Here is a 22,480-nt window from a genome sequence, read left to right as displayed (position 1 = left end):
AGATACTTTAGTAGGGGGAGCCATTATCGGTTTAAAAAGAAATCTGACACTAGGGAAATGTCCAGGGATCCATAAGGATGACCCCACCTAAGAATCTAAGCAATAGTAAAGAGGCTACCTTAAATGCCCTCCCCCTAGAATGAGATTGACAACTACCTCAAATGTCATCATAGAGCCTTCATGTAGTAGTTGATAGAAGCAGAAAGCAGAGATCCACAGCCAAACACTGAGCTGAACTCCTGGAATCCAGTTGTAGAGAGGGAGGAGTGATGAGCAAAGGGGTCAAGACCATGCTGGGGAAAACCACAGATTCAGCTGACCTGAGCAAGTGAAGTTCAGGGACTCCAGACTTGTTGCGACCGCGTAGACCAGCAAGGAAGACTCAACACCGAGACTCTTCCTTAAGCAGTTTACTCAGGAAACTGAAACAATCTTCTGACTCCGGGGAAAGACCCCCCACAGCTTAAAAGCACTCTTGCCAGCCAGCCCCAGAACGCCAAGTGGCTAAGGCAGATAGGCTCGCATTTGCTGATGCAAGTTTGAATCTTAGACCAAGCCAAATAAGGAGTTGTTTATTCCAGAGAGCGCTCACCCTCGGGATGGTGGAAGGTGGAAACCGGTGCCATCTTCTGTCACAGAGCATTGCAGCTCTCCACACAGACTGACAGCTGGGGAATCAGCATAGGACCAAACCAGTCCCCCTGAACGAAGGTTTCAGGTGGGAAGCCTGGGCAGTCTATGGGGCCTCTGGCAGTGGAACCAGTATATATTCCTAAAGCACAAATGAGTTTTAGGAGCCCATTCCCTATGTATGGATACTCTCTCAGCCTAGATACAGGGGAAGCGGGGAGCTAGGCCCTGCCCCAAATGATGTGCCAGACTTTGATGTGTCCTCATGATGAGGAATGGATGGGGGGTGTGATGGGGGTCTTGTGGGGGGAATGGGAGGTCTGGAGGGAGAGGGAACTGGGATTGGTATGTAAAATAAGATTGTTTTTAATTTAAATAAAAATTTATTTTAAAAAAGAACCTATGGTATTAAAAAATCTTAAATGCCATATTCTGTTTATTTCTGAAGTGTTTGAAGATTACCTGTCTATCTAAAATATATCTGTTTGACCTTGAAGATGTACCTAATATGACTACAAATTCAATTGTAATAGGTGACTAAATAATAACCTGCATTACATTGTTAAATGAGTTGCATAGGTACAACACCTTGAACGAGATTAGAAATGTATGGTATGTGCTAACAAAAATAATCTCAACTTTGTATCAATATTTTAAAAATCCAAGCCAATGTAAAATATTTAAAATTAGTAGTTGCTTTTTCGGTTTAGAAGTAGATTCAATAATCTACCTTTTTTCTTTTTTATTTAAATTAAAAACAACTTCTTTTACATGTCAATTACAGTTCCCTCTCCCTCCACTCCTCCCCTGCCCCCCCCCACAACCCCCCATCCCAACCCTTTTCTGCTCCCCAGGGAGAGTGAGGCCTTCCATGGGGGATCTTCAGAATCTGTCATATCATTTAGAGCAGGGCCTAGACCCTCCCCAGTGTGTCTAGGCTGAGAGAGTATCCCTCTATGTGGAGAGGGCTCCCAAAGTTCATTTGTGCACTAGGGGTAAATACTGATCCACTACCAGTGGCCCCATAGATTGTGCAGATATCCTAACTGACTTCCTCCTTCAGGGGGTCTGAAACAGTCCTATACCAGTTTCCCAGCTATCAGTCTGGAGTCCTAGAGCAACCCCTTGTTCAATTCAGCTGTTTCTGTGGGATTCTCCAGCCTGGTCTTGACCCCTTTGCTTATCACTCCTCCCTCTCTGAAACTGGATTCCAGAGTTCAGCTCAGTGGTTAGCTCTGGGTGTCTGCTTCTGCTTCCATGAGTTGATGGATGAAGGCAGTATGATGGCATATAAGGTAGTCATCAATCTCATTATCAGGGGAAGACATTTAAGGTAGCCTCTCCACTATTGCTTAGATTGTTAGTTGGGGTAATTCTTGTAGATCTCTGGACATTTCCCTAATGCCAGTTTTCCTTATAAAATTATAATGGCTCCCTCTCTGATGGTATCTCTTTTCTTGCTCTCCTCTATTCTTCCCCTGACTGGATCTTCCTGTTCTCTCATGTCCTCCTCTCCCCTCCTCAACATCATTAGCCACAGGGAATTGCAAATCAAAACAACTCTGAGATACCATCTTACTCCTGTCAGAATGGCTACAATCAAAAACACCAATGACAGTTTATACTGGAGAGCATGTGGAGAAAGGGGAAGAGAGGAAGATTCCTCCATTGCTGTAGGGGGTGCAAAGTTGTACAGCCACTTTGGAAATCAGTATGGGGATTCCTCAGGTAAATGGGAATCAATCTACCATAATATCCAGCAATTCCACTTTTGGGCATATACCGAACAGATGCACATTCATACAACAAGGAATCTGGAATCCAGTTGCAGAGAGGGAGGAGTGATAAGCAAAGGGGTCAAGACCAGGTTGGGGAAACCCACAGGCACAGCTGACCTGAACAAGGGGGAGATCATGGACCCCAGACTGATAGCTGGGAAACCAGCATAGGACTGATCCAGACCCCCCCTGATCATGGGTGTCAGTTAGGAGGCCTGGGCAATCTATGGGGCCTCTGGTAGTGGATCAGTATTTATCCCTAGTATATGATTGGACTCTGGGACCTCATTCCATATAGAGGGATACTCTCTCAGCCTAGACACACGGAGAAGGGCCTAGGCCCTGCTCCAAATGACATGACAGAATTTGAAAATCCCCCATGCAAGGCTTCGTCCTCCCTGGGGAGCAGAAAGAGGATGGGATAGGTGGGAGCCAGGATTGGAGGTGGGAAGGCAGGGATTGACATGTGAAACTAGCTTGTTTCTAATTTAAATTTTAAAAAAAGGAAAATAAATAAAAAGCTAGAAAAAAAGCCACTTAATTCCTAGTTACCTGATAGAGGTCAAAGCCTATTTGTTGAATTACTTCGTACTTATGTGATTGTTAATACCATGACAAAAAGTTTATATATAAATTTGAAACAGTATTTATACCTTACAAAAAGCTGTTAAAGAGTCAAAATAAACCAAAGGATTATGAGATTAGTAGCAATAAAATAGTCCCTTAATTTTGATTTTTCTTCTGTCCCATATCTGGTGGCTCTTCTGATATTAAACAGAGATTTGGGGTCTTATTTTAAGAAGCATGCTTGGGAATTCTACCAGAAATTCAAACAAGAGCTGATACCAGTACTCCTCAAACTGTTCCGCACAATAGAAGCAGATGGGATATTGCCAAACTCTTTCTACAAGGCTACAATCACTTTGATACCCAAGCCACACAAAGATAAGACTAAGAAAGAGAACTACAGACCAATATCCCTCATGAACATCGATGCTAAAATACTCAATAAAATATTGGCAAATTGAATCCAAGAACATATCAGAAAAATCATCAAACATGATCAAATAGGCTTCATCCCAGGGATGCAAGGATGGTTCAACATACGATAAACCATCAATGTAATCCACCATATAAACAAACTGAAAAAGAAAAACCACATGATCATCTCACTAGATGCTGAAAAAGCCTTTGACAAAATCCAACATCCCTTCATGATAAAGATCTTGGAGAGAACAGGAGTAACAGGAACATATCTAAACATGATAAACACGATATACACCAAACCAATAGTCAACATCAAACTAAACGGAGAGAAACTCGAAGCGTTTCCTCTAAAATCAGGAACAAGACAAGGCTATCCACTCTCTCCATACCTCTTCAATATTGAACTTGAAGTTCTAGCTAGAGCAATAAGACAAGAACAGGGGATCAAAGGGATACAAATTGGAAAGGACGAAATCAAACTTTCACTATTTGCAGATGACATGATAGTCTACATAAGTGACCCGAAAAACTCTACCAGGAAACTCCTACAGCTGATAAACACCTTCAGCAAGGTAGCAGGATACAAAATTAACTCAAAAAAATCTGTAGCCCTACTGTATACAGATGATAAACTCAATGAGAAAGAAATCATGGAAACATCACCTTTCACAATATCCACAAGCAACATAAAATATCTGGGGTAACACTAACCAAAAAAGTGAAAGACCTGTACAATAAGAACTTTGAGACTTTAAAGAAAGAAATTAAAGAAGATACCAGAAAATGGAAAGATCTCCCATGCTCTTGGATAGGTAGAATTAACATAGTAAAAATGGCAATCCTACCAAAAGCAATCTACAGATTCAACACAATCCCCATCAAAATCCCAACACAGTTTTTCACAGACATTGAAAGAATAATACTCAACTTTATACGGAAAAATAAAAAGCCCAGAATAGCCAAAACAACTCTTTACAATAAAAGATCTTCTCGAGGCATCACCATCCCTGACTTCAAGCTCTACTATAGAGCCATAGTTCTGAAAACAGCTTGGTATTGGCACAAGAATAGACAGATAGACCAATGGAATCGAATTGAAGACCCAGATATTAACCCACGCACCTACGAACACCTTATTTTTGACAAAGGTGCTAAATCTATACAATGGAAAAAAGATAGCATCTTCAACAAATGGTGCTGGCACAATTGGATTCGGACATGCAGAAGATTGCAGATTGATCCATACCTGTCACCATGCACGAAACTTAAGTGCAAATGGATCAAAGATCTCTCCATAAATCCAGCCACACTGAATCTTCTAGAAGAGAAAGTGGGAATAACCCTTGAACAAATTGGCACAGGAGAACGATTCCTGAACATCACGCCAGAAGCACAGACACTGAGGTCTGCAATCAATAAATGGGACCTCCTGAAACTGAGAAGCTTCTGTAAGGCAAAGGACACAGTCAGTAAGACAAAACGACCACCCACAGAATGGGAAAAGATCTTCACCAGCCCCACATCTGACAGAGGACTGATTTCCAAAATATACAAGGAGCTCAAGAAGCTAGCCACCAAAACACCATACAATGAAATTAAAAAGTGGGGTGCAGAACTAAACAGAGATTTTTCAACAGAGGAATCTGAAATGGCTGAAAGACACTTAAGAAAGTGCTCAAAATCCTTGGCCATCAGAGAAATGCAACTCAAAACAACTCTGAGATACCACCTCACACCTGTCAGAATGGCTAAAATCAAAAATACCAATGACAACCTATGCTGGAGAGGATGCGGAGAAGAAGGAACACTCCTCCATTGCTGGTGGGAGTGTGAACTTGTAAGATCATTCTGGAAATCAGTATGGCGGTTGCTCAGAAAAATGGGAATCTGTCTACCTCAAGATCCAGCCATTCCTCTCTTGGGTATATACCCAAATAGGGCATGTTCATACAACAAGGACATATGTTCAACCATGTTCATAGCAGCATTGTTTGTAATAGCCAGAACCTGGAAACAACCTAGATGCCCCTCAACTGAAGAATGGAAAGAGAAAATGTGGTACATTTATACAATGGAGTACTACTCAGCAGAAAAAAGCAATGGAATCTTGAAATTCGCAGGCAAATGGATGGAACTAGAAGAAACCATCCTGAGTGAGGTAACCCAATCACAAAAAGACAAACATGTTATGTACTCAATCATATATGATTTTTAGATAGAGAGCAAAGGTTTACCAGCATATAATCCTCTTCACCAAAGAAACTAGAAATCATGAATGACTCTAAGGGATAAATAGACCCCAGGAATGGGAAGTGGCATGAACTCCCGAGCTAATTGAGAGCATGATGGTAGGGGGGAGGGAGCTGCTACAATAAGAGCATGAGAAGAGGAGTAGACGAGAGGAAATGGAGGGGCAGAGATATTGAGTTGTGGGAAGAATAGAGGAGAGAGAGCAGGATGAGAGATACCATATCAGAGGGAGCCACTATAGGTCCGAGAAGAGATCTGGAACTAGGAAGATCTCCAGAGACCTACAAGGATGACACGATCTGACAGTCCGGGCAGTGGAGGAGAGGATGGCCTAGAAGCCCTTCCCCTAGAATGAGATTGATGACTACTCTCTATGCTATCCTAGAGTCCTCATCCAGTGGCTGATGGAAGCAGAGACAGACATCCACAGAAATACACTGAGCTGAAATCTGGAACCTAGTTGAAGAGAGGGAGGAATGAAGAACGAAGGGGTCTGTACCAGGTTGGAGAAACCCACATAAACAGTTGGTCTGAAAAAGGGAAAGCATATCGACCCTAGATGCTCTTTGGGAGGCCAGTACGGGACTGATCCAGCCCCCTGATCATGGATGCCAATGGGGAGGCCCCTGCACTCCTGGGAGTCTCCGGAGGTGGACTGGCGTTTTGCCCCGGTGTGTGTGTGTGACTTCGAGAGCCCATCCCACTTGAAGGGATGCACTCTGTCTCTGGACACATGGGGAGGGGCCTAGGCCCAGCACAGGAAGATTTGGTGGACTATGTGGAGCCCCTGTTGGGGGCCCTACCCTGCCTGGGGAGTGGTGGGTGGATGGGGTGGGGGGTAGGTTGGAGGTGGGGGAGAAGGAATGGGGGTGAGGGGAGGGAGAGGGAGAGGGGAATTACATGTGAAACAAGCCTGTTCCCTAACTTGAATTAATAATAATAATAATAATAATAATAATAATAATAATAAAAGAACAAACAGAAAAAAAGAAAAGCCCACAGTATACCATCTAAAAACTGAGATATTGTAAAAACCCAGGTCAGAACTCAGTTGGAGAATGAAGAGCTGAAAACCTGTGAGAGGGGGCATTGGTGTGAGCACAGAGGACCTGAGAACCTGGGGAGGGGAGCAGTAGTGTGAGCACAGAAGACCTGAGAACCTGGGGGAGGGGGCACTGGTGTGAGCACAGAAGACCTGAGAACCTGGGGGAGGGGACACTGGTGTGAGCACAGAAGACCTGGGAACCTGGGGGAGGGGGCACTGGTGTGAGCACAGAAGACCTGGGAACCTGGGGGTGGGGGGGGTATTGGTGTATGCACAGAAGCACATATGTCTGTTTAGGATGAGATGGTTTTCCCCAGGAAAGGGGAGGGTTCTCTCTGCCTTTTTGGTTTTACTGAAATGGATCTTCTTGGGACAGACTACAGTCAACACACACCCTCCCAGTCACACCAACTAAATGGATACACCATATCTCAGTGATGTTTGAATATGAAATCAATCTTCACAACCCTCCCCATGCCCTAGGAAGACACTCTGTCTCCATTCAGTGAAGACCAGGAAAACCTGAAGTGAATAATTAAAGATCCTGAAATGTGGTGAATGTGGACAACACACATGCTACACTGGAATGGAAATGTCTTATAAAGCCTATCTCTTTGTACAATGAATATACACTAATAAAAAACTTAAAATTCTGATTGAAAAAAAAAAGAAGCATGCTTGGGTTTAGAGAAGGAGAGAGCCATTCGCTAACTCCAAATCCAACCTTAATTTTTTATTGGACTGGGACTACAGAGAGTCCATTTGCATTATATGTCTGTAGAGAAAAGCAGAAACAAACATTTGGGAAGATTTATGAAACTCTATCCTGTTGGAGATATGATTTACTAATAGTCCTATTCACTCCTTTTCTTTGGACATTTTTTGACTGAATGATTTGTCCTTTTTCTTCAGATGTCTCATTTGCCCAGTGGTCTTCAGAATCCTTACCTGGATGCCTTCATTCTCTTGAAAAGACAAAAACAATACCCTTTTCCAACCCTAACTCTGCGGGAGGTTCCATCATGGCTCGGTATATCTGATCCAATGAAAAGTATTTGTTAGTTTTAAAGTTAGTTTAGATTGAATGGCCATGCTGTTTGATTAGGCCCTGACTGATGTATGGCCACATACCCAGACATGGCCCTCAGCTGCAGCTCTGGCCCAGACATGAGCATGGCATCAGTTGGAAGCACAGGCCCCCTCGGGTATGTATGACCCTAGCTGCAGCATGGCCCTTTGATGCCAACATGAACTCCAGTGACTAACCTGACCCCAGATATCCACATGGCCTGCAGTGGCAACAGAAGCCACAGGCATCAACCCAGCCCATGGCTGCTATAGTGCCACAGACCCAGACATGACCCTCAGCAGCAGCCTAGGACTAGATGACACCATGGTCCTAGGTGGCAGCACAGGCCACTCAGATCTGTATGGCTCCAGCGGCAGCATGGCCCCAGACTCCAACATGGCCACTAGTTGTAGCCCAGACCCCAGGTTGTGGTGTGGCTCCTGGTTGTAACATAGGCCACAGACTTCAGCACAGACCATGGCTGCAGTAGGACCACAGACCTAGACATGGTCCTTGGCTGCTGCTGGGGTCTGGATGTCACCATTGTCCCAGGTGACAGCACAGGCCACCCAGATTAGCATGACCCCAACAGCATTGGGGCCCTGAGACACCAAAATAACCCTGGACACCAACACATCCCCAACTGGCAGCCCAGGCCCCAGGAATTTGCATAGCTCTCTATGGCAACTGGAGCCATGGACATCACCATAGACTCTGGCTGCAGTAGGACCACAGGCCCGAGATACACTTTTAAAATAATTCTAATGTGCTATTTAGGGCTCACAGGTAAGTATCAAATGGGCCTAGAAGGTCTATCCTATAGCTACTTGAATTGCTGTGTATGCTCTGGGTTGGATTATTCATCCATGCAGGAGTGAGTGTGAGGTGGTTCTGTCACAGCTGCTGTCAACCTGTGATGGGCCAGCATCGGGAGATGCCCAAAGGAGACACCAGGACATTGTGGCAGCCAAGAAATGGGTTTTGTCTATCACATGTGAACAATTCATGAAATATCTCTCCTGGAGTCTGTCTCCCTAGGAACTTCAGGTGGAGGCGGAATCCTTAGGCAGGATGCCAAGGACCCCTAGAATGCTAAGGACTGGGCCTCACTGGTGTTCACTGGAGACAATGGCGGTGAAATGAGATTCTGAAAAAGAGTTTCCTCATATTGGAACTGATGTCACTCAAGGATGAGGTCATTTCTTTCTAAAAAGGAATAGGTATGTGGGGGTAGGGTGGGGTGGAGGGTCGTGGGGTGGGCCTGGACCCTGATCAATGGAATTTTTAGGAAGATAGTGTTAGAGAATTCCAGAAACCTTGCCTACCTGGGCCTTATAATACTTGGACATATTTCTATTTCTTTATTTTATTTAACTAATTATATCATTTGATTTCTTTATTTTGGAGATTCTCACATAGTCCAGGCTGGCCTCAAACTCACTGCATAGCGCTAACAACTGAGCTACATCTCCAGCCCCACCTCGTCACATTTCTGGAGCAAAGAAAAAAAATGCCATGAGAAATAAAGAAACAAGAGCTAGTTGCCATATAAACAAAAGGGCACCCCTACAACTGCAAAGGGCATGGCAATGCCCCTACAGTTCTTACATGTCAATCAACATCAGATAACTTACCCTGGTGAGACACTTCACAAAGGTACAGTCTATGGCCAAGTTGGTTTTTTTAAAAATTATTTTTTACCTTGTTTACTAAAACAGTAACGAATACATACCAGTGAGAAACTCTAAGTATGCATAGAATGTAGCAAATCATTTAAAGTTTCCTCCGCTGGAAAATTCATACCAGAAAAGCCCTAAAAATGTGAAGAATGTAGCAAATCCTTTCCCATTCATTACACCTCAATGAACATCAGAAATTCATATTGCAGAGGAACCCCACAAATACACAGAACATGACAGAGCCTTTACAAGTTTTGCAGCCCTCCTCAACTTTTAAAAAATCATAATAGACAGCAGAGCAAGGGTGGTGCAACCTTTAATCCCAGCAGTCAGGAGGCAGAGGCAAGTTCAAGGTCTGCCTGCTCTACAAAGAGCGTTCTAGGACAGCCAGAGAAACTCAGTCTGGGGGTGGGGGGGCAGTGGGAGGGAGAAAGAAAAAATAGTGAAGGCTAGAGGATCAAGGCCAACCAACCCCTGTCTACAAAGTGAATTTGAAGCCTGCCTGGTTTGCAAAAGACCATGTCTCAGAAAAAAAGGCAACAACAACAAAAACCCAAATCAAAACAAACAGAACAAAACCCTCCTTCCTTATCCAATCCCATGAAATTGAAACCCTCCAAATGCAAATGCAGTCTTTGTGCAGGCTAGTTTTATGTTAACTGAACACAAGCTAGAATAATCGGAAAGGAGGGAACTTCAACTGAAAAAATGCCTCCAGTATGGCTGAGCAGTAGGCAAGCCTGGAGGGCATTTTTTCTTTTATTTAATGATTTGATGGGGGAGGAGGGCCCAACCCATGGTGGGTGGTGCCATTCCTGGCTGGTGCTCCTGGGTTCTATAAGAAAGCAGACTGAGCAAGCCAAGAAGAACCAGCCAGTAAGCCGCAACCGCCCCACCCCCACCCCACCCTCATGGCTTCTGCATCAGTTTCTGCCTGCCTGAAGTTTCTGTCCTGACTTTCCTGGATCATGGGCATGAGGGTGTGTGTTAGCATATATGGACGTCAATGCCTGGTGTTTCTCCACCTTATTATTTGAGACAGGGTCTCTAACTAAACCTGAGACTCACAGGCCAGAAAAATCCCAGGAGTCTTTTGTCTCCACAAAAGCTCTAGGGCTAGGGATTCATGCTGTCAGGTCCAAAAGAAACTCACAGATGGCTATCTGTGTTGCCTAGTAGCACACCAAAGAGTCTGTTGGCCCCCTAACCCTGCCATTTTGGCCGTGGCTCTCTTGGTCCTCTTTTGGTCCTCCTCTTGTGCTCCCTAAGTCCTCATGGCCCTGTCCAGTTTGCGGGCCATGCTCTGGACTCTTCTCTGGCTGCATTCTCCCTCCTATAAACAGCAAAAGCCTTTCCCTCAGCAGCACATACCTTGGCGAACTTTGTACACAAGCTGCAATGCCAGGCTTTTCCATGTGTATGCACTGGAAATCGGGACTTAGGTCCTCATGTTCACACAAAGAATTTTACCAACTGGGCCATCTCCACACAAAGAATTTTACCAACTGGGCCATCTCCACACCAAAGCTCGTTAACAAGGGAGAGAGATTGTTAGGCACTATTCTGTTGGTATTCTAGAAAACAAATTAAAAAAAAATGAACGAGTTAAGCAAAGATATCTGACATTGAGATGGAGTATTAAGGTTTATTTCTGTTTTTCATATCAGTTATTAAACAATTTTGTCACATTAGAGGAAAAAATGTCCACTCTTTTTAAAAAATGACTATTAGGACAAGGAAACATAAAACAGAGTATATGAAAAATTTAAAATTGCACATCGTAATTATATGTCAATGGAATTCAGTGCAATGATTTCAAAATTATGATAGAGCAATGGTGCAAATACTGATGTCCATGTATTTTCAATGTACCGGTATAAATGAAAAAAAGGTGAAATTTTAATGAAATATAATTAACGGCGACCATGCAGTAATGGGAATGTAAGAATTTCCATCAATATGCTTCTGTAGAAATGTGAAGAGGTGATGTGAAACCTACTTTGAAATAACTTAATAAAATTGTCCCTAGAACAAAGCACAAGTTGAGGAAAGATTGACAAAGGCATTTCACAGAAGCCCAAATCTGAGGAGGTGGAGTGCCCAGACCACCCAACTGCTGGAAAAAATCAATGTAAAGCACAGGTGGTGGATTTGGGGCAGGAAAGAGTTCACAAAGATAAAACACAATCATTAGATTCTAGCAGGCCTAACTCAAGCTGGGAAGAAGGAAGCAAAGATCATTTCAATAGAAAAAAAGAAACCATCATTCCATTTTTTTAAAGCGCGAAGGGCGGGAGAGAACGGAGAGCAAAGCACTTTCCCGAGACCGCAGTGCCATCTACTGGTCACAGAAACCTAAATTTACCGACACCCAAAGAAAAGCACCATTTTCTTAAGTTCTTCCAGTCACCACCAGAAGGGAGGATTCGGGGAGCCAGACGGAATAAATTAGAGGGACTACAGAATACACGCTTATAGGCACTAAGTGCGTCCAGGGAACCTGCCCGGGCAAGGCTGCCTTCCTCAGTCCCGCCCTCGGAGTTAGAGCAATAGCAGCCGGTTCGGGACACAAAGGACAGACACGGCAAGCACTTAGTTGGATTGGCAGGTGGCGGGTTGGCGCCGAGGTCCCCGATAAGGTTATGGGCACTTTCCTGCCTTTTGCTTGTGCTTTTGTCGTCTCTACAAGTTTTTACATGTAGCTTAGGGTGTGGGGCAGGTGACATGCTGAACTACTGCCGGCGTCTCCACACTTTCGATCCGTGCATTAGCTGTTCTGGAGGTTAAAGATCACTGTCTCCTTTCCCGGGGTCCCAAAGTGTCCTTTTATCTTGTTTGGCTCCTGCCGCTTTAGTTTTCAGGGCTTTATGCCTAAAAGCCAGTTTCCTTAGTATACACGCAATTTTCAGTTTTTTCTGGCCATTAGATGGCAGTGTTGTACAGGGCAGCGACTAAGTACGCCTCCTCCCCCGCCCTTTGTGTTTAAAAAAAACTCTTTCCCCGGTCCTTTGCGTTTCAAAGAACTGTGTGGTGCCTTCTTTTCCCTCTTTCAACTAAGGTTTTTTTTTTTTTTCCTTTCTCTCTCCCCCCCCCCGCCCCCTTCCTGCCCCTGCTTTGTCTGGACCAGCCTGTAACTGAGGATGGAATAAATCACGGTTCTGCTTATTTGCCTATGTACAAACTTCTTTGCTTTTCAATTGGCAATTTTTCTTATAGGCCCACTGAGACACTCAAGCTACGTCTATTTTCTCTTCTTTGTAAATTCTACTTTTTCCAATTTGTCCTGCATTTATGAAATTATGGTTTATATATATGGGTTTATGGTTAATGTTATTGCAGTGTGGATGTTATTTAACCCACAAGTGTAATCACAAAGAGTCTCTAAGGGCTCCATGGTGCTCTCCTGGAATACCACCAGGGCTAAGAACAAGTGTCTCAACCTCCAGTTGGAAGAAAGCCATCAACACCGACAAGAAAACCTACAAAATGGATAAGAAAGTCGGTAAGATGGACAGACAAACAAACAAACAAAAACCACTTAGCAACATGAACCAGAAATTCAAGGAAATTGAGAGTTGGAAAAATGTTGGAAATGAAAAGACAAACAAACCAACCAATGAATCAAACAGTAAATACAGGGAAAAGCATCACCACTGATCAAGTTGACTGACCAGAAAAATTGTTTTAAGAGATGGAAGTAGGGTATCTACATTCAGGTACCAATAAAGTAGAAAAAATTTGTCAGGTAATCCCAATACTCTGGAGGCTGTGGTTGGATTATTACAGTTACAGGCCAGCTTGAAGTACAATGTGACTTGACCCAAACAAAATAAAACAAAAACCCTAAAAAAAAAAAAAACAAACGAGGAAGCTATAGCTCAGTAGGAAATGGCTTGCATAGTATATACGGGGGCCCTAGGTTCACTCTCCAGAACTGTAAAAAAAAACAAACAAAACAAAAATACCCAAAACAAAACAACCTATGAGTAAGTATGGCTACATCATCCACAAACATCAAAATATGATCAATGTAAGAAGTCTAAGAATCTGAGATAGAAGCAGCTGAGATAAAGTCTAAAGGGACAGGCAATACACTCAATGGAATTCTCAAATCGATAAGAATTAGGCACCCAAACACAGACATGGCCAGAGAAGAGCCTCTCCAGGACTTGCTATATTCAATCTTTCAAAAATACAAAGGAACAACATTCAAAACCACAAGAGAAAAATGCAAGAAAATACAGATTATGACTGTCTGGTTAGAACGACTAAGAAAACAATGCTGGCAAGTCTGTATGGAAAAAGAATATATATTGATGGTGTAAATTAGTCTAAACACAATAGAAAGCAGCTTGATGTTCCTCCGAATGCTACAAGTAGAACTACTACACTATCCAGATATACCACTATAGGCTGTATACTCTAAAGGGATCAAAGGCAACAAACACACACATTTACACACTCATGGTACACACCATGTGACAGAGACACTAGTCCATCCATGTCTGCGCTATTCACAGTAGCAGAGAAAATGGAATCAGCCTAGCTGTTCACCAAAAGATGAGCAGGCAATCAAAATGTGCCACACCAAATGGGCTTTGGGAGCCCATTCCCTATGGAGGGTTACTATTTCAGTCCAGATACACGGGGCCGGGGGTGGGGGATGGGGTGCTAGGTCCTGCCCCAAATGATGTGACAGACTTGGATGAGCCCCCATGGGGGGCCTCACCCTCCCGAGGAGTGGATGGGCATGGGATGGGATGGAATGGGAGATGGTGGGGGAAATGGGAGGACAGGAGGGAGAGGGAACTGGGATTGGTATGTAAACAAAAATTAATTAAAAATGAAATGTGCCACACACACACAAAATGGAATTTTACTGAGCTGTGGAAAATGGATTAGACTGGAGATGATAAATCATGTTAAGCAAAGTAAGTCAGACACAGAAAGACAAATACCACATTTTCTCTCCTATGTTCAAATTGGATTTAAATACACACACACACACACACACACACACACACACACACACACACACACACACACACACACACACGAGAAAGTATAAAGGGGGGTCCATGAAAGCAACATGTGTAAAGGGTGGGGGAGAGGGAAGGAGCGGATAATGGAACACAGACCCACCAGGAAAGCAAATCGAACACTATTTGGAGAAAGAGAGAGGACCAACAAGAGGGAATGGGCGAAGGCAGTGGGAGAAGCAAATAAGAAACACCTAAAAGTTTAGGGTGCAGGGTACCCGTGAACAGAGGAATTTAATTTAATTTTTAACTTTTATTCATTTTTTGATGATTCTGTATTTATACCGTTCTCCCTTCTCCAGCCAACTCTACCTGTGTCCCCTTTTGAATTCATGACCATTTTTCCTTTACTATTGCTACATACATACACACGTATACGCAGTCTACCGAGTTCACTCAGTGTTGCTCAAATGTATGTTTTTAGAAATGACCATTTGGTATTGGATAAACAATTTGCCTGTGGGAACTCATCAATGGGGAAGACTGATTCTCCTTCTCTTGGCAGTCATTAAGTTTCTTGTAGCTCTCCATCTAAATGTGGGGCCTTGTGAGATTTCCCCCTTTCACACTGACATGCCAATTGGTGTGTCTTTGTTCAGGTGATCATAGTATTGAGGTTTTGTGGGTGCAGTTTCCTTGTCATATGTACAAGGCACTATCTCACAGCAGACTCCCTGCTACTCTGGCTCTTACACTCCATCTGTTTCCTCTTCCAAGATGATCCCTGGGTCTTAGGTATAGGGGTTGTGTTGTAGATGCATCAGTTGGGGCTGGGCACCCCCCTGTCATTTGTTCTCTGCATTTTGACTATAGATCTTTGTAATAGTTTTCATCTGCTGTAAAAGTGTCTTCGATGAGGAGCGAGGTCTACATTTTTCTGTGAATATACAGATAAATCTTGAGACTGAAGTTAAATATTATACTAGTCTAGGAAAGTGGCAGTAGTATTTAAGTGGAGTTTTCCTGTCCTGCAGCCACTCTCGATAAACACTGAGGCTTACATTAATTATAAATGCTCAGCAAACAGCTCAGGTTTGTTACTAACTAGCTCTTACAACTTAACTAATTTCTATTAATCTATGGCTTTTACCTCTATCCCATGTTGTGTGTCTGACTTGTTCTCCGTCTGGCTGGCAACTCCTCTGACTCCACCCTTCCTCATCCCATCATTCTCAGTTTGGTTTTCCCACCTAACTTTACCCTACCCAGCTATTGGCCAGTCAGCTTGTTTATTAAACCAGTCATATCGACATACCTTCACACAGTGTACAGACGGATCATTCCATAGCAGTAGTAGGTTCTCCCCTATGTTCCATGGCTTCATCAGCCCTGGGTAGTTCGATGGTACCAGGCATGAAATCCCTCCTACTGAGTGAGTCTTAAGTCCAATTGGGTGGTATTTTGTTACCCCCGACATAAGTGCCACTACTGCACCTTTGGGCATATCTTGCCACGCTGACCATCGTTGTACTCTATAGGCTTTACACCTAGGTAGGGTGGTGACTACTTTTCTCCCATGGCAGCTCTTTCTGATACTGTGAGAGCCAGCCCTAGGGAGGAGGTTTGCAGGTCACTGAGCTCAGTTCCTCCAACTCGTGGATTTGAAGTTTGTATTTTCTTCAGAAACAAGAACTTACCTTCAGATCCTGAAACACTACCAAGAAAAGTCTCTTGGATTGCACTAGCCCACAACTCAAAAGGGAAAGGAAAATAATCTTTTTTTTTTTTTTTTTTTTTTGGTTTTTGGAGACAGGGTTTCTCTGTGGCTTTGGAGGCTGTCCTGGAACTAGCTCTTGTAGATCAGGTTGGTCTCAAACTCACAGAGATCTGCCTGCTTCTGCCCCCCAAGAGCTGGAATTAAAGGCATGCGCCACCGCCCGGCTTCAAAATAATCTTTTTAATACCTTCATCATTATATGGTAATGTTTCACTTTTGGAGGAGTGTGAATGCAAGCCCCTATTAGCACAGAATGTATAGTTGAGTTTCCTGTCTTTAGAGAAATTAGAGGGTCAGTAGAGGGTGATAGACTTTCTTGATCATGGTCCCTTCCCTGCTAAGTAAAAATATAATATTTTATTTTTAAACTATGTACAAAATATGTGGTTGGTGAAATTAACACACTATTTAAAAACACAACTCCCATTAGGGAAGCATTTAGGGTAACCTTTACATCTTCTTCTGTTCCTGCAAATCCAATCCCCCAGTCTCATCCCCGGCTCTGCAGCAGACCACCTGCTGCACCCTCCCTCCCCATCCTGCCCTCATCTCCAGTGGATGACACAGATCTTCCCCTCAAAACCTCCCTTCCACCACTCATTGCTTGATCCCAGCCTCCAACTCCAGCAGGCACTCCCTAGGACCAATTCCCCCAGTCTCAGCATAGCTCTGTATCACATCTTCGGCTGTGGCCTCTCCTCACTCTCTGCCCTCACTCTTAGGGGACTAACTTAACAGATACTGGTGGAGCACCCTGATTTCCTCTCTCTTGAGAAGATCTTCCACCACACCCAGCCCATCCCTATTCCTAAGTCTTAGGTACCAATACCCAGAAACACATTTTACATAGAACCCTTAGTGCTCACAACTATCAGGACCCCAGAAGATTTTCCTAGCAGGCAACACACACCCAGCACACTCTCCCAAGAACCAGAGAGGAAACAAAACCAAGGAAGAAAACACCCACCCAACAAAGACATGCCCAGATATCAGCACCTAGAACTACAATCTCCCCAATCCCAGATGCCTAGACTGCAGCATAAAAACACAATCAATAACAGCCAGGACAGTATGTCTCCACTAGAGTCCAGCAACCTACCACAGCAGGCCCTGAATATTCAAGCATAGTTGAACTACAAGAAAAAAAATCTAAAAACAGACTTTAGGAATATAATAGAGGAAATGAATTAATTCCTTAAGGAAATGCAGAAAGACACACACACAAAAGTGGAAGGGAATGAATAAAACTACGCAAGATCTGAAAGTGGAAATAGAATCAATAAAGAAAACCCAAACTGAGGGAAATTTGGAAACTATAAATTAGTAACTCAAACAGGAACTACACAGGCAAGCTTTGCCAACATAAGATGGAAGAGAGACTCTGAGGTGTTGAAAAAAATAGAAGAAATGTGTACATGGGTCAAAGAAAATGTTGAATGTAAAAAACTCCTGACACAAGATATACAGGAAATCTGGGACACTATGAAAATAATAAATCTAAAAAGATTAGGAATAGAGAAAAGAAACCCAGGTCAAAGGCACAGAAAATATTTTCAACAAAATCACAGAAAAAACCCTAACCTACAGAAGAAATGCCCATCAAAGTACAAGAAGCATACAGAACACCAAATAGACAGGACCAGAAAAGAAAGTCACCCTGACACATATATTCAAAACACTAAACGTACAGAACAAAAGAAAGGCTATTAAAAGCTGTAAGAGATAAAGACCAAGTAAAATAGTTGGCAGACCTATTGGAAATACACCTAATTTCTCAATGGAAACTCTAAAACCAAGAAGGGCCTGGACAGATGTGCTGCAGACTCTAAGAGACCACAGATGCCGGCACAGACTACTGCACCCAGAGAAACCTTCAATCACCAAAGATGGAGAAAATAAGATGTTCCACGATAAAACCAAATCTAAAAAATCTCTCTCTCTCTCTCTCTCTCTCTCTCTCTCTCTCTCTCTCTCTCTCTCTCTCTCTCTCTCACACACACACACACACACACACACACACTCACTCACTCACACACAATCACACGTACATGCCAACACCATTACCACCACCACCACCACCACTACCACCAAATAACAGAAATAAAAAAATCATTGGTCCTTGATACCTCTCAACATCAATGGTCTCAATTCCCCAATAAAAAGACACAGGCTACCAGAATGGATTGCAAAACAGGATCCATCCTTGCATTGTATCTAAGAGACACACCTCAACATCAAAGATACACAGTACCTCATGGTAAAGGGTTAGAAAACCATACTCCAAGCAAATGGACCTGAGAAACAAGCTGGTGTAGCCATTTTAATATCTAGCAAAATAGACTTCAATACAAAACTAATGAGATAGAGAAGGACTAATTCTTATCAATGGAAAAATCCACCAAGAGGATAATGCAATTCTTAACATCTATGTCACAAACACAAGGGCACCCATGTTTGTAAAAAACACTACTACAGCTTAAACCACACACTGACCCTCACACACTCTCGCCAATAGACAGTCCATGCAGACAAAAAGTAAACAGAGAAATACTGAAGCTAACAGATGTATAAACCAAACGGACCTAACAGACATTACAGAACATTGTACCCAAACAAAAAAGAATATACCTTCTTTTCAGCACCTCATGGAACTATCTCCAAATTGACCACACACTCCGACACAAAGCAAGTGTCAAGAGACAAGAAAACTAAAACAACACCCTGCAGCCCATTGGACTGTGGTAATTGGAAAGAAAATGGTCCCCAAAGGACCAAAGGGTGTTGTGGGATAATCCTTTTGTACAGTGTGAAGATGTGTCTCTGCCAAGGTGCCTTCTGATTGGTTTAATAAAGAACTGAATGGCCATTTAGCTCAGACAGGAGAGAACAGATGTGACTTCCAGGCAGAGATAGGAACTTGGGGGAATAATCTGAGGTGCGTGGATTTCACCAGCCAGACATGGAGGAAGCTGGATGTACACAATGGAGGAGAGGTAAAGAGCCAGGAGGTAGAACACAGAGGAATATAAATGGGTTAATTAAAGTTTATAAGAGCCAGTTGGGAACAAGCCTAAACTAAGGCCACACTTTTGTAATCAATAGTAGGTCTCTGTGTCATTACTTGGGAACTGGTGGTACAAAGAAAGTCCAACTACAAAATGGGTGGTACTATTAGGAGGTGTGGTTCTGTTGGAGTATTTGTGGAAGAAGTGTGTCACTATGGGGATGGGCATTGAAATCTCCTTTGCTCAAACTTCACTCAGTATAATATACAGACCACTTCCTGTTGCCTGCACAATGTAGGACACCTCACTACTTCTCCAGCACCATGTCTACCCTCACACTGCCGTGTCCCACCATGATGATAATGGATTGAACTCACTGTAAGTGAGCCACCCTAATTAAATGTTTTCTTTCTAAGAGCTGCCATGGTCATGGTGTTTCTTCACAGCAACAGAAACCCCAATTAAGACAGACTACTGTGGATGAAAGTTGGATATCAACAAAAAAGGAAATAGCAAAAAGCTTAAAACTAATGCAAACTGAACAACTCTCCACTGAATGAAAGAATGAGTCTCGACATAAATTAAGAAAGAAATTAAAGACTTTCTAGAATTCAATGAAAATGAATACACAGCATTCCCCAACTTATGGGACACAATAAGGGCAGTTCTAAGAGGCAAGTTCATAGCACTAAGTGCCTGCATTAAAAAACAAAACAAAGGAATCTGGTAGCACCCCACACTTCCATCCTTTCTGCCAAACCGACCCAGGAACTAGGTGAGTGAGTCTCTGCCCTTACACAACTCCCGCCCAAAACATCACTCATCCCGACCACCCTCCACCCTCCGGCCTGCTCCTGCCTTCTTGGGGTAGACACACCCAGGCAGGGAGGACCTCCCTGCTCCCTGAATCTGGTAGCATCCCACTCTTCCATCCCTTTCCGTCAACTGACCCAGGAACTAGGTGAGTGAGCCTCTGCCCTTACCCAACCCCCACCCAAAACGTCCCTCACCCCGACCAACCTGGGCCGGCCGGCGCCCACCTGCTTGGGGCAGACACACACACAAGGAGGAACTCCCTGAATCTGGAAACACCCACTCTTCCATCACTTTCCGCCAACCAATCCACGAGTGAGGAGACTAGCAGAAGAGGCAAGACCATTCAGAGTTGTGTACATTGAATTCCTGGCCCCCACACACCACTGGGTCACAAGAGGACACAGAGAGACCCCACGTGCACCCACTAAAAGAAATATGGGAAGAAGACAGAATAAGATTTCACTTAACAACAGAAAGATCAATATGACACCACCAGAATCTAGGGACTCCACTCCAGCAAGATCTGAAAACCCAACAAAGAGCATGAAGATGGGATGGATCTCAAAAATTATCTCAGCAAGATGATAGAGACCTTTAGAGAGGAAACAAGAAAATCCCTGAAAGAAATAGAAGAGAAAGCAAGCAAAAAATTACACGAAATGGAGGAAAAGACAAACCAAAACATTCAAGAAATAAACAAATCTCTTAAAGAATCTAAAGAAACCCAAGAAAAAACATCCAAACAAGTGAAGGAAGTTCTTGAAACAGTTCAAAGCATGAAAGCTGAAATAAACACAATAAAGAAAACACAGAATGAGGCGATGCTGGAAATGGAAAGGCTGGATAAACGATCAGGAACTAAAGATGTGAGTATAACCAATAGAATTCAAGAGATGGAAGAGAGAATATCAGCTACTGAAGATTCTCTAGAGGATATACATTCATCAACCAAAGAAAACCTCAATCCAAAATATGCCTAACACAAAATATCCAGGAAATATGGGACACCGTCAAAAGACCAAACCTAAGAATAATAGGTGTAGAAGAAGGTGAAAAAACACTGCTCAAAGGTACAGAAAACATATTCAACAAAATCATAGAAGAAAACTTCCCCAACCTACAGAAGGATATGCCTATGAAAGTACAAGAAGCTTACAGGACACCAAACAGACTGGACCACAAAAAGAAGTCCCCCAACACATAATAATCAAAACACCAAATCTACAGAATAAAGAGAAAATATTAAGAGCAGCAAAGGAAAAAGGCCAAGTAACATATAAAGGCAAACCAATCAGAATCACACCCGACTTCTCAATGGAAACTCTGAAAGCCAGAAGGTCTTGGATAGATACCCTACAAGCACTAAGGGAGCATGGATGTCAACCCAGACTACTGTACCCAGCAAAACTTTCAATCACTATAGATGGAGAAAACAAGACATTCCATGACAAAAACAGATTTAAACAATACATATCGACAAATCCAGCACTACAAAAGGTTCTGGAAGGAAAACTCCTACCCAACAAACATAACTACACTCACAAAAACACTAGCAATAGATAATCTAATTTTACCAAACACAAAAAGAAACAGGAAGGTGAAATCCACACGCAATGACATCACCAAAAATAAATCCAAAACAAAGAAGAACCAATGAACAATGGATATCAATATCCCTAAATGTCAATGGTCTTAACTTACCCATAAAAAGATATAGGCTAACAGAATGGATACGAAGACAGAATCCATCCTTCTGCTGTTCACAAGAAACACACCTCAATTTCAAAGACAGGTGATACCTCAGAGTAAAAGGATGGGAAAAAATTTTTCAATCATATGTGCTCAAGAAACAAGCTGGTGTAGCAGGCCTAATATCCAACAAATTAGACTTTAAACTAAAATCAATCAAAAGAGATGAAGAAGGGCATTTTCTTACTCATCAGAGGAAAAGTCCATCAAGATGAAATCTCAATCCTGAACATCTATGCCCCAAATACAAAAGCACCCACATTTGTAAAAGAAACATTACTAAAGCTCAAACCACACACAAAAGCACACACACTTATAGTCACAGACTTCAACACCCCTTACACCACTGGACAGGACCACCAGACAGAAACTTAAAAAAGAAAAAAAGAATCTGACAGAAGTTATGACCCAACTGGGTTTAACAGACATCTATAGAACATTCCATCCAAACACAAAAGAATATACCTTCTTCTCAGCGCCACATGGAACCTTCTCAAAAAATGACCACATAGTTGGCAGCAAAGCAAACCTCCACAGTTACAAAAGAATTGAAATAACCCCCTGTATCTTATCAGACCACCATGCATTAAAGCTAGAATTCAACAGCAATACGAATTGCAGAAAACCTACATACACGTGGAAAATGAGTAACACCCAATTGCACCATTCCTGGGTTAAGAAATAGAAAAAGAAATTAAAGACTTCCTAGAATTTAA

The 22,480-nt window shown here is 42.8% G+C and overlaps 1 protein-coding gene across 6 annotated transcripts in view; it reads right to left on the bottom strand.

Annotated features, from left to right (window-relative positions):
* The window catches only part of Fam104b (family with sequence similarity 104 member B), a 122,773-nt gene that overhangs the window by 99,403 nt on the left and 890 nt on the right, over positions 1 to 22,480 (bottom strand). For all 6 annotated transcript variants that reach the window (XR_003488220.2, XR_003488221.2, XR_003488219.2 and 3 more), the window contains exon 2: positions 10,810 to 11,012. The gene's annotated coding sequence lies outside the window, so the exon portion shown is untranslated. The remainder of the gene's footprint in view (positions 1 to 10,809; positions 11,013 to 22,480) is intronic.

Source organism: Cricetulus griseus, chromosome X (genome assembly GCF_003668045.3).
Source record: "Cricetulus griseus strain 17A/GY chromosome X, alternate assembly CriGri-PICRH-1.0, whole genome shotgun sequence".
Taxonomy (NCBI): Eukaryota; Metazoa; Chordata; class Mammalia; order Rodentia; family Cricetidae; genus Cricetulus; species Cricetulus griseus.
Note: the sequence above shows the minus strand (reverse complement) of the source record. Positions and strands in the feature narration are given on the sequence as shown.